Below are 12,559 nucleotides of genomic sequence, written 5' to 3'. Positions count from 1 at the left end.
ACTATATTTATAAAAAAGAACAGTGAACAGAAGTTTACAAGTGGGTAATTCATTTTAAAAAATTAAAATCCAAAACACTATCATCGTCGTCTTGCTTGCAAAATCTAAAATGCTTCCATACCTCTGACTTTTTATGTGAAGGTGGCATCAACGTCGACGAAGCACCTGAAAAAAGACTAGTAATTAGATTAACGCTAATCTTACGTTCAATGTTTGCCGAAATAAATATGAAAAAATAAAAGATTCGTGGCCTTTGAGAATCGATTTTGGATCGACTATATAAAAAATACCTATTAATCGAAATATAGATTTTTTTTGCCCAGCCCTAGTTTTCCCTATTTAACTCTTTCGCCGCCATCGACGAGATAGCTCGTCAATTAGGAGAAAACGCTTCCTTGCCAATGAGGAGAATTTCCGGCTTTACAAAATACCACTATTATCTACCAGGTGGCGGACTTCCATAACTTATACAACCCGGAAGTAGCGCCTCACGTGAAAGAGAAAGAACTCTGTGTATGTTTTAAAGATCGCTCTGAATCCAATCTCTATCAAAAGTCCTTCACAAAAATGGAATTATAGTTTTTTTTTAAAGAAACCTACACATATTTGAGAGGTGATAAAAAGAGAAATAATGAAGGTTGGATGAAACGTTTTTTTTTTTAAGCAGAGGGTCTGTTCTTTCATTTGATATATTGTTTGTTTATATATTTAAAGAAGAACATTTTCTGGAAGGCATTTTGTGAAAATCAGGAAAAATGCTGGGGCTGGCTGGCAACTTTTTTTCAAAACGCTGGCGGGGAAAGAGTTAAAGACTGTTACACGAGTAGTTACACAAGTAAGTATGGTGGCACAAAATAAAATAAAATATAAAAACGCTTCCCTGCCAATTACAAGTTTTTATGGCAATCCATATTTCCGCTATTATCTACGAGGTGGCGATCTTACCCAACTTATAAAACACTAATGCATCCACTGATCCCAAAACAGTGAAAACTCTGTGTATGTTTTGATCATCATTCTGAATCTGATCTCTAACAAAAGTCCTTTACAAAAACGAAGTTAGCTTTTTTGTTTTTGAATGCAAGGAAGGCATTAAACTTGTGTGAAAATCATAAAAAATGCAGGTGCTGGCTGTCAACTCTTTTGAAAAACACTGGTGGGGAAAGAGTTAAAAGCAAATCTTTTTTTTTTACAGTGAAGCCAGGCGCTAGAAAGTCCCTCTATCAAATAAAAAGTGTTTAAGAGGTCTCTCATTTCAAACTCCATCAAGATTTTTAATGCTGCATAGCAAATGTAATTGGCATAAACTGTATTTCTATGTTATTTGTCTGCCTATTCTTATTAGCTGTATTTTTTAGTAGCCAAAGACAAATTTCCATCCATTAAACGATACAATGCAATAAAAATCCTAAATCTGATGACTTCGAATATTATCATATTACTAATTTAAGCACATCTGTAGGTTTATGGATTTAAACAAACCCATAACCCCACTGCAAACACCACCAATAAGCCACTTTTGTAATTGCTTCACTGTTGTATTCAGTTTGTCCTACTCAGCATTGTTCAACCTGTTCCCAACAACATATTACCAAACGTTTTGACAGTTTATATTAGCATATGCATGAAAGTGTCAGCCTGTCGTGTTATTCACCTCCCTTTTGTCATTACTGAGCAGAGGGGAAAAGTCTGGAGATGTGCTTCTATAGGAATGCAGAAGAGAACAAGACTTTAAGCTCTGAATTGGCTGACCCTATTCAAAGGTGGGAGCAAGGCCAGTTGGCTTTAGTGAAACCAGGTGCAAAATCTGAAAAGATTTGACAAGACTGCTCTGCTCCTATTGCATTGCAAACTAACGAGAATAAAAACAGACAGATTTTCCCATCGGTGGCTAATATGTTTGTTTAGTAACACGGAAGTGCATATCCAGAGCTGGCCGATTCCTGTGCAGGATGTGATGTTGCATAAATCTTGTAGTTATCTCATGACGAATCTCATATTCGTGTGAAACAGCTGATTCGGGTGCTTTTCGCAATGCGCTGTAAGTTGTTTATCGATGGCTTTAGCTCGGAGGAAACCGGAGTGTCATATGTGCGTGTGTTTGTGTGCGAGTGTGTCTAGCCTGCTGGCAAATGCCTTTCATGTTAGCAACAAGTAAACAGGAACCCCGAGGCCTGTCTGTGGTCAGAGGTGGAAACCAGGCCACTGTAACCGCCTGAAAGAAGGATGAGGTGGGAGAGAGATACAAACCATGGGTTTATGTTCTCACAGATGACTGTAACTCTTAGCTGTCTATTTTGTTCTGTTACTTATATTTCTAGGTAGAAGTTCATAGCAGCCTTATGATAAAACATGAAGGTCTGCCATATTGATTCTTAAAGTGAGACTTCACCCAAAAATAAAAAGTCTGTCATTATTTACTCACTCTCATGTTGTTACAAACATGTATACAAGATACTTCATGAGCCGATCATGAGCCCCATTCACTTCCATAGTTGGAGAAAGAGTACTATGGAAGAGATTGGGGCTCATAAACGGTTTGGTTACAAACATTTTTGAAAATGTATTTCTCCCTGTTTATCAGAACAAAGTAATGTATACAGATTTGTAACAACATGAGAGTGAGTAAATGATTTTAATTTTTAGGTGAACCATCCCTTTAATATCTCTGCTCGCATTTGAGAATCTGTTTGATATTAATAATAGTTTAACATTTCTGTTTATCACATTGAGACAAACCTTCATGTGTTACTGCCAAGTTGCTCTGAGAAACATGTAAATTTGGTGGAGTTGCCCCCTGCTGGTTAAAAAGTTGTTTAAAATGCTTTGCTTCTTAAAGGGACAGTTCACTCAAAAATAAAAAAATAATTATAAATGTCATTTAGTCACCCTCATGTTGTTACAAACCTGTATACATTTCTTTCCGCTGAACACAAGGGAAGATATTTGTAATGAAGCAGGAAAGAGAAGCACCATTGACTTCTATAGTAGGACAAAATAGTGCTTACAAAAAATGCTCAAAATATCTTTGGGTCATTATCTAATAATAACCACATTATTAGATTACTTTTTGACAATATGAGTACACATAAATGACAGCTTAATAATTTTTTTTTTGTGTGCATGTACTTAAAAACTGCATACACCATTTGTTTGTCACTGGTGTTGCCTTACTTTTTTAGCAATATTAAATGTGTTTAATTTTTTCAGCTTTAAAGCTTAATTCTTAAGTGTAGCAGAATTCAATGCATTTAAAATGATCATCATGTCACATGTGAAAGATTTTATTTAATGTGAAAGAAAAACAAACACAGTAACACCAGTGACACAACAAATCACCAGTCACTGGTTTTACTGATCTTAACTGGTGTTACCCATAATGAAGGTAACACCAGTGACAGTAACACCAGTGACACAACAAATCACCAGTCACTGGTTTAACTGATCTTAACTGGTGTTACCCATAAGGAAGGTAACACCAGTGACAGTAACACCAGTGACAATTTTCGTGAAAACGGCATTTTACAAAATTGCTGCTGTAAAGTATAACCACATGTTGTCAATCTTTGTATACTCATTAAATTAAGTATAGTTTAATCCATTTGTATTCTAGTTTTTTGCAATTCCCAAACAATAAAGGAGGTCATACCAGTGACTTAAACTAAAAGCTTCATAAGAAATCATGAGATAAATGAGAAGATTTCTGATAACTGAAAAGAGACAGTGGGCTTCTCTTCATAGATCTTCAGGAAAGTGAAAGAAGGAAGTCAAGTGATGTCATCAGTGTGATTTTTATTTAAAAATAAAAGCTTTTTTGTTAACACCAGTGACACAACTCCAGAGGACCACTACTTTCATTATATATTTTATAAAATTTATTTAGCATTTTGTTTTTTAATGTAATTTACATCATATATTTGATAGTTATGGACACATTATTGTATTTTAAATGGAAGAAAACATTCTTTTTGATCTCAAAATAAAGCATTTTCGCTCTGTACATCACTGTGGGGACGAGCACTTCTGTGGTGCTTGGAATTCTAATTAATTAATAAAAATCAAATATTGCTACATTGATGGCTCAAAAAGGTGTAATTGTTCAAATAACATATTGTTTCATTTTAAAATATAAAAAGATTGTAAAGTGTTTTTTAAGTGTAATATTTCTGTAAAGGCTATGTATTCAGGTATACAGGTTTGTAACAACACGAAAGTGAGTAAACAATGACAGTTTGCATAAACAGTGTGAGTGCCACAGATGCACCTGACCCCATATTTGCTCTTTGCAGCAAATTTTTGTAATAGATGTTGTTGCATTTTCTGTCTCTCTACAAACACTGTTTTTCCTATTGTTTGATCTCTATTAATAATTCAGTGGAGACTTTTTAAACCACAAGTGTTTTTACACCTCATATTTTTTCTTGCACCTGTCTATTGTTGACTGTATTTTTATATTAACTTTTTAAAGTCGAATAAGGAAATGAGCTGTCCTAGGGGAGCTGGTATAAGTCAGTTGTGTATGTGATGTAATTGTAGCCAAATACTTCAAGCCAAATATTGACCCTCTCGCCCTGGTACATGTAAAAAAAAAACAGATTTTTTTTATTGCAATCAAAAATAATTAAGATACAACAACAAATAAGCATTTCTCCAAGTAATAAACATAGGAAACCATCAGACAATATAAGTACATGGAGTGTAGATGAAATTAACATTAAGATCATAAGGGGGGGGGGGGAGAAATTAAACAAAGAGGGCATAAATACATTTACAAGCAAATTAAAGTAAAAGATAAACGGATTATAAATAAAAAATATTATATACAGTAAGTGTATTTCGTTTAGCATGTTTTTATTGGATTTTTGCACTCCAGCACTTAATGATTCAAGTTTGGATACCCAAAGTGCTTTCAAGCAGTGGCGGCCAGTGATTTCTTTTTTTTTTTGAGGGCGCTCGATGCGAAGTTCGTCACAACATGTATGTAGCCCGTCATGTGTGTGGTTCCTTTTTTCAAAATATGTGTTTTGCGCATCGAGTAATGGTGTGTGCATCACGTGTCATGCCAAAATAAGTGCCTGCTGCAGACGCGTCTAAAGGGTTTATGATAAAGTATTTCGCGTTTAGCATACCCGTGACGTCATCACGTAGTATTTGCATTCTTACTACATTGGCTGTTTCACGTTTTCCTTTCTCTCTGAACTTTCACAAATTTAATTTTAATACACATGAATGCCTAAAAATGTTTTCTCGTTCATTTATCTGCTTCTGTTCTTATAAAACGAAACATGTGGATGTTCATATTTAAATGTCCAAACAGTCCAGTTTCAAAACATATAAGGATACGCTGATAAATGATGGGAAACGTTGTTTTCTAGGTACATAGCTTATTAACGCGTTGATCAGCTCCATAACAGTTTGTCTGTTCTGAATCTGCTGCTGCTTAGCTCACTCGAATACATTTATTTTTTTGGTACAGTGATTTTTTTTATTTAAAGACCATACGACACGCGCTTTCACGTTAAAGTCTCCAAAAATCTACAACAACGCCAGAAAAATAAACATTTTTATTTTTAAAAATAAGTCGCCAAGGGGGTCTGAAAAGTCGCTAAATCTAGCGACAAAGTCGCCAAGTTGGCAACACTGCATGTGATGCACATGGTTCACATGACGCAACAAACACTTGAATTAGCGCCCCTCAGATGAGCAGTCACGAGCCGCCACTGCTTTCAAGTCAGTCATTTTAAAACTTGCAGCACAGCAAAAGGACACAAGTTAATAATAAATTTAAGATGATGCTTCTCAAACAAGTTCTTTCAGTGTGGGGTTATCTAGCTGGATTAGCCTTTAGTATACCAAGTCCCCATTTCCCCTCGGTGTGCTTACTTCGCAAATCTTTGGTTTTGTCGACTCCCCCCTACCCCAACTGAAATCTCCCCACTAATGCCTCACTCCCATCCTTTCACCTGTGTAAATTGGTCTTGGCTGAATGTTCTCAGGAGGTGCGCTGAGGCAAACCAGCATTTTCACCATCACCACAGGAGGCATTTAGCTTTTTACTCAACGTGCACATTTTTTAACTTATAAGGTATGCGTTAAGAGATACTCGTATTTGAAAGTGCCAGGCGTGTGCATTTAACTAATTCAGTCCTCTTTTAAAGCATATCTGACTTGATATTAACTCCACAACCATAAATCTTTAGGAGGAAGCTTATCTGAAATACTTTAAGCAGAGAGAGTTACATCTGCTGTCTTTACAAGACTCAGTGACCCACTTCACATGAGAGGATGTGCTATAATGAACTTCCTGAATTCCAGTGTGGGTCAAATATCATGGTAATCCCCCTGAACACAATGCATTTGTGAGAGCTGAACTCTTTGGAGGCTGTCACTGAGGCTCTGTACTCTCTCCGAGTCAGTGAGTCAGATCCTTGCTCTTTTCTCCCTTCATTACCAGTGTTGGTCATAAGTTCTCCAGTCAGTCCATTTTTACAACTGTACATTTGCATAATTAAAGGGGTTTCACGGTCTGTGAGTTTTCTTAGCAGGACGGGATGAACACTGTGGCCACACTATCACTGTAAATTGGTACCCTGCTCCTCTGCTTGTTTGATTTTAAACATTCTTTCAGACAAATCCTTTAAGTAAGGAATAATTGACGACAGGTCGTTGAATTATAAGAAAATAATCCACACCCTAGATCAGGGGTGGGCAACTCCTGGTCCTGAGGGCCAGTGTCCCTGCAGAGTTCAGCTCCAACCCCAATCAAACACAGCTGAAAAATCTAATTGAAGTCTTCAGGACTGTTTGGAAATGACATTCAGGTGTGTTCGATTAAGGTTGAAGCTAAACTCTGCAGGACTGTGGCCCTCGATGCCCACCCCTGCCCTAGATGGTAACACTTTGGGTGTCCATTATTTTCGAAAATTATTCCGCTTATACCACGGTTACCACAAACATTGCTCTGTTGCCTATTTTAAGACATTTGACAAGGTAGGTGTGTGGTTTACAGAAAAATAATCAACTCCCATGGAACATTTCACAGCCAATCAGAATCAAGCATTCAACAGACCCATGGTATAAGTGATAATAAATTACATTCTGCATCATTATATGATTAATCATAATATTATTTGCTCCATGGTAGAGCATTGCATTAGCAGCACAAAAGGTCATGGGTTAAACCAGGAAACACACGTATACTGATAAAAATGTATACATTGCAAGTAATTTGCCAAATGCAAAAATGTAAATGTGAACACAGAAATGAGAATAAGCAGGATAAAGGGCCGTTAAACAATTAATCACGATTAATCGCGATTAATTGCATACAAAATAAAAGTTCGTGTTTGCATAATGTATATGTCCTGTGTGTAATTATTAGGTATATATTAGGGCTGTCAAAATAAATGCGTTAGTAACATTTAATTTTAAAGACACTCATTTTATTAACGTGCAATTAATGCTACGCGCAAATTCTGTTTGACCCTAGGCCTAGCATGTTGTTTGACGAATCCTTAGACAGTAAAAGTCATCAAACGTCTAAAATTATTTTTATGTTTTTGAATTTAGAATTAGAAAATAAAGTGCAGGACTTGCTTGATGTTAAAATAGTTGAGAGATACAATTCGGGACCTGATTGATGTTAAAAGAGTTATTAAGAGTGATAAGACATGAAAACGATTTTCCACGCGGTGACTGACACATCTGAAGCATGCACACAGGCGTGCGACTCTGATATATACACACATAGACAGAAAAAATATCCGTTTTGACAAAAATTCACACAGATATAATCTATTATGTCTTAAGTAAATGTTTGATTAATTGTTGGGTAAAATTATCTGATTTATTTTTTCTAATATAATGTAACATTACTGTATATTAGATCCTTGCATTACAGTAGATCGTAAAGCTGTCGGTCTCAATGTCAATCAAACAATAAAAGAAAGAAAAAAGTAGAACATATATTGATAATTTTAAGGAATGGATGGAGTGATTTTGTTTTTGAACCTTAAAAATATAAAGGCGAGGTACATGATCTCTGAAAGCCAATGTTGACATTTGAAATCACCTAAAGAAACACGCCCCTACCCCAATAGAATCTTGACCTTCTTTTGATAGACCCGCCCCACACATACGCAACCCAGGCAACAATGACGGTTAGTAGACACACCCCTTACTACTGATTGGCTACAAGTGTGTTTTGGTACTCGGCCCGACTCCCTTTTCCAAAGTGTTTATTTAAAAATCATGCCCCCCGCCTTTAACTGGATATTTTTTCAAAATTATTTTGGCTGACTTTTTTACTTATAATAAACATACATTTGCATAAGCATCCATATTTCTCCATGCCCATGTTGATTACAGTATTAAAAACTTGAAAAGTTACATGTAATGTAAATATCGAACATAAAAAATTTTTTGGTTAAGTTGCGATTAATCATGAATTAATGCATGACAATCATGCGATTAATCTAAATGGAATATTTTAGTCAATTGACAGCCCTAGTATATATATAAAGACACACACATTCAAATATGTATTTAAGAAACATTTGCATGTGCACATATATTTTTGTATATTATATATACATTTGAAAGCTGATATACAACATGTGTGTGTGTATGTGTGTGTGTAGTTATATACATAATTACATACAGGACACATATATTATGCAAACACAACATTTTATTTTGTATGCGATTAATCGCGAACCCAGCCTATAACATCAAATGAAGTTAAACATTTGAATTAATGTGTTAAGACAAAACATCTTTAATAACTTAGTAAAAGCCATCATATGAGGGAAACATACAGAATGACACACGGTCTGTAACCTCACTGTCTGCGAGTCAGCATGAGCCTCAAGGTACAGTAGACGACAGCATGCATACCATCTCTCTGATGTCACGTCTGAAGATCGCAGCTCTCGTGTTACCCCGTCAAAGGCAAACTGTGTTCTTGAACTCGCTCTAACAACGACAGTTTCCTTTTTTCAATTTCCTAAATTTGAAGCAATTAAGCAATAGCGGACAAAGCATCACATGAAGGGGAAACCCGGATGAATGCATCAGTCTTGTGCTCTGTCTGTATTTAGTTCTCGTGGTGCAGTCATCTGAAAATTTTGTGAGTGCCTGAGCCGGTGTGAAAAATATGCGGTAAATGTTTCAAAATGCTGAGTGAGGGCAGGGAGGCCTGGGAAAGAAAGCAAAGAACAAATAGTCATGATGTCTTTGTCTCTGCTTTTAGAAATATTGACATTCCCCGTGTTTGACCTTGCGTCACGGCTGAGTCAGGAGCTCACGGGCTGAAATAGTTCAGGATAGAGGCCACACAATGTGTTGAAGTTAAATCGCAGGGGAAAACTATAAAGCATTATCAATGATTGTTTGTGAGTGCTGAGGGGTGCAAATCAAACGAATGATCGCCTTAAATGCATTGTATGTCAGGATTGGGTGATTTATACTTCAAAGCCCAGTTTTATTCCTATAATTATTCAGCATAACCCCACAATGTTTGTAAGCTAAAGCTAATGAATGCCATACTCTCTCATTCCAGTGGGAAACTAGCAGTGGAAGTTCACTCTTGCAGATCTCATTCGCAATACTTTGAAGAAGTTCAAAACCGATGCTTGTCCCTAGTGTTTAATGCTGTTGCTGAGAAGGGTGTTTTCAACAAGACGGTTGAAATATTGTTTTAACGTCATCTATTTCGCTTAATTGCCCTTCAGCTGGTTTAAGTTTCTAACCGCTAATTTGAAACGGTTCCACTGCTATTGAGTGTAACTGGGAAACACACCCTCCAATTCACAAACCAGCGCTCAATCAGGATGCCCCGGCCAATCCCAAAAAACCCAAAAGAAGTGGGCAGGCCAAAAGAACACCCACAAAACAGCCTAGTGTGCATATCGGTGAAAACAAGATCTTTGTTTGATTAGCACTCTTAGCGAGTTCCAGGCTAATGCTAACCCAACAGAGGCTTTTTTGACACAAACAAGATGCAAATGCAGATGTGAACTTCTCTGAGGTTGGCTCGTTCCCCTGAGACGTATTTTATTATGTTGTTTCCCACTGGCAGAGGCTCATGGGAATCTGAGTAGCATGGGCTTCCCAAAAGTCAAACTTTACTATAAAGTTCTGACTCATTTGAAAGGACAATGAGAGAAACACACATATTCGAGTCAGTGAAGTGTTGTAATGTGTAATGTGAGTCCACAGGATGTTAAACAAGATAACATTTTTATCGATTGGGTCTAGCAGTGGCGCTAACAGTGTCAAGGCCATGGGCTTGATTCCCGCTCCAAATGATGAATACCTTAATGCATGTGAGGGATGCGGGAGTAGGTGACATCATCTGGGTCTGTTTTAGAGGTTAAGAAAGTTATTACATTTTGATGAAAGATCATGAAGATAATTCTGTAGGGAGACCTTTCAAAACCTTTATATTTCTTCAGTTTCAAATACTAGATGGCATGTCGTCATTTTGGAGCCCTTATACATACTGTATCTTTGGCTTCATTTGGAAGTATAGTAAACTCATTATAATCTCTCATAGGAGTTTAGGTAGAGGGCAAATACAAGACAGTTAAATAAAATAAAATAACAAATAACAAGCAGCCAGTCTGTATTTTCACAGTACGACAGGATAGTTTACTGCACCTCTAAATGTGTCATAATATTTTCCTTTCAGATTGGACGGCCTGCTGCAGTGTTAAGAAAAGAAACAGGATGATTTGCTTGGTAAGTGTCCCTGTTTGTTTCCTGTTCATTGCATGACTGCAGGATTTGATTGTACAGCGTCACTAACTTCTCTCTCTAAACGGTGTTAAGACTTTAAGAATGGGGTTACTTTGGAAAACAGGAAGTCGAAGAAACAGCTGCTAGCATCTATCGCTTGACATCTCCAAATTATAGTCTCCTTTGTCCAAATTTGGGGTTTCCAGATCTTTGTTCTCCGGCTTATGTAAGAACACACAGTGTTATGCAGGTTTGTGTTCAGCGCTCAACTTCAAAGATGTGGTGCGTTGAGCTAATCATAAATAATATGAGCTAATTTGTATTTTATACGTTCAGAGGGACAAGAAGATACAGCCATTGCTAATTTGGGAAGTCAATGGTCAGATTAAACCCAAATATTGGTCTTTATGTTTAGGCTGTGTATATTGGGTATGCTGACTAGGAATGGGTCACAATGGTTAACTTTTTTTTCAAATAGTTTAAAGCACCGGCACTTTCATTAGTATGCTGTGTTTCAGCTGTCAACTTTTGTAAATTTCTTCCCTTTAAACCACGACAGCAACAAACACATTCAGATGGATGCATTGACCTTCTTTTGTTACATCGTTGCGTTTTTAGGACCTCTCATGAATAAAAAAAAAATTTCATTTTAAAATATAGTGTAAATATGGCCTAGTGGTGTGTACACACCAGAAGCAATTTAATTACGAGTGTGATTACATTACATACAAAGTCAATGCAAAGCTTGAATAATGCCGTGAATTGGAGGTAGACCGATTAATTGATTAAGCGATTAAGCGATTAATCGGCAGTGCTAGTTCATTGGTGGAATAATCAGCTATCTGCAAAATTCCATGCCGAAAGTTGTTAAGAGTTGCGTTTGTTGCTTTATATCATTATAAAGTAATTAGTTTGCTGACTAGATGCTGCTTTAGCAAAGATACAACAGCAGGAAAGTTTGTCATCAATGCTGACATGACGCTAATATTAGTAGTACCTCAAACAGTTACACAAAAATACACGCAGATAAATCCAATCCAAATGTTTATTATTCATGATTATTATGATGTATTTGCATTAGTTTACTGTATATCCTGCTGATTACTTTTATCCATGATTTAGCAGTCGAAGCTGCATATTTTAAGTTAATAACTAGAGAAAGTAAACTATATGCAGCTGTCAACGTATCCAACAAATCAAAATCTGTTTCTAGTTCCTTTTATTATCGTAAATAATTTTTTTTTTTTAAACCAAAAGCAAATAAAGTATAAGACTACACATAAAATATACATTTGTGTAATTTCAATGTTACCAGTGGGAGTATTTCAAAGAAGTATTTACTTCAATACTTACAGTATAATTAATATATTTTTATTTTTACGTTTATTTCATTTAGCACATTTTCATGTTGTTTTTTAACTTTTGGAATACGTTTTAGCACCTTTTTCACTTTGAGTGTAATGTTTGTTTTTTATCCATTTTAAAACGATCTGTCGATTAATCGATTATGAAATATGAACCAACCTAGTTATCGGTAAAATCCACTATTGGTTGACCTCTAGTGCGAAATGGCAGCACAATTGTTGCGAGCATGCTATTCGCCTCAAACGCATACAAGTTGAAAAATTTCAACTCATGCGGGAAATTTGCATGACGTGTAGTCTAGCAAGCCAATCATTGAAGAGCATGTCTGGTTTGAAATGTTTGGTTATCAGAAAATGGAGGAAAATTACTGTACCCGTCTGAGGACATTCCTCTAGATCAGTGTTCTTCATTGAGCGCCTCGGCAAGCTTTAAATTGTGGCTCGCATGGCAGTAAATT

The 12,559-nt window shown here is 36.3% G+C and overlaps 1 long non-coding RNA gene across 1 annotated transcript in view; it reads left to right on the top strand.

The window, feature by feature from the left end:
* Positions 1 to 12,559, top strand: part of LOC129448480 (uncharacterized) — a 122,622-nt gene that overhangs the window by 76,392 nt on the left and 33,671 nt on the right. The window contains exon 4 of the long non-coding RNA XR_008645752.2: positions 10,691 to 10,740. This is a non-coding gene — a long non-coding RNA (uncharacterized lncRNA). The remainder of the gene's footprint in view (positions 1 to 10,690; positions 10,741 to 12,559) is intronic.

Source organism: Misgurnus anguillicaudatus, chromosome 10 (genome assembly GCF_027580225.2).
Source record: "Misgurnus anguillicaudatus chromosome 10, ASM2758022v2, whole genome shotgun sequence".
NCBI classification, from domain to species: domain Eukaryota; kingdom Metazoa; phylum Chordata; class Actinopteri; order Cypriniformes; family Cobitidae; genus Misgurnus; species Misgurnus anguillicaudatus.
The sequence above is the reverse complement of the archived record's forward strand: the minus strand, read 5'-3'. Positions and strand labels throughout refer to the sequence as shown.